Source organism: Octopus bimaculoides, chromosome 11 (genome assembly GCF_001194135.2).
Source record: "Octopus bimaculoides isolate UCB-OBI-ISO-001 chromosome 11, ASM119413v2, whole genome shotgun sequence".
Lineage (NCBI taxonomy): Eukaryota > Metazoa > Mollusca > Cephalopoda > Octopoda > Octopodidae > Octopus > Octopus bimaculoides.
The window spans coordinates 60,441,878-60,442,257 of NC_068991.1; the positions used below are offsets into that span (position 1 = coordinate 60,441,878).

A 380-nucleotide genomic window follows, 5' to 3' on the forward strand; every position below is an offset into this window, starting at 1 on the left:
CGAGGGAGAGGCAGAGAGGTCAAGGGATAGGCAGAGAGGTCGAGGGACAGGCAGAGAGGTCGAGGGAGAGACAGAAAGGTCGAGAGAGAGACAGACAGGTCGAGAGAGAGACAGACAGGTTGAGAGAGAGGCAGAGAGGTCGAGAGAGAGACAGAGAGGTCGAGGGAGAGACAGAGAGGTCGAGAGAGAGACAGAGAGGTTGAAAGAGAGGCAGAGAGGTCGAGAGAGAGGCAGAGAGGTTGAGAGAGAGATAGAGAGGTCGAGGGAGAGGCAGAGAGGTCGAAGGAGAGACAGAGAGGTCGAGAGAGAGACAGACAGGTCGAGAGAGAGACAGACAGGTTGAGAGAGAGGCAGAGAGGTCGAGAGAGAGACAGAGAGGT

At 56.3% G+C, this 380-nt stretch overlaps 1 protein-coding gene across 1 annotated transcript in view; it reads right to left on the reverse strand.

Annotated features, from left to right (window-relative positions):
- The window catches only part of LOC106883360 (transforming growth factor-beta receptor-associated protein 1), an 80,572-nt gene that overhangs the window by 1,349 nt on the left and 78,843 nt on the right, over positions 1-380 (reverse strand). The window lies entirely within an intron of this gene.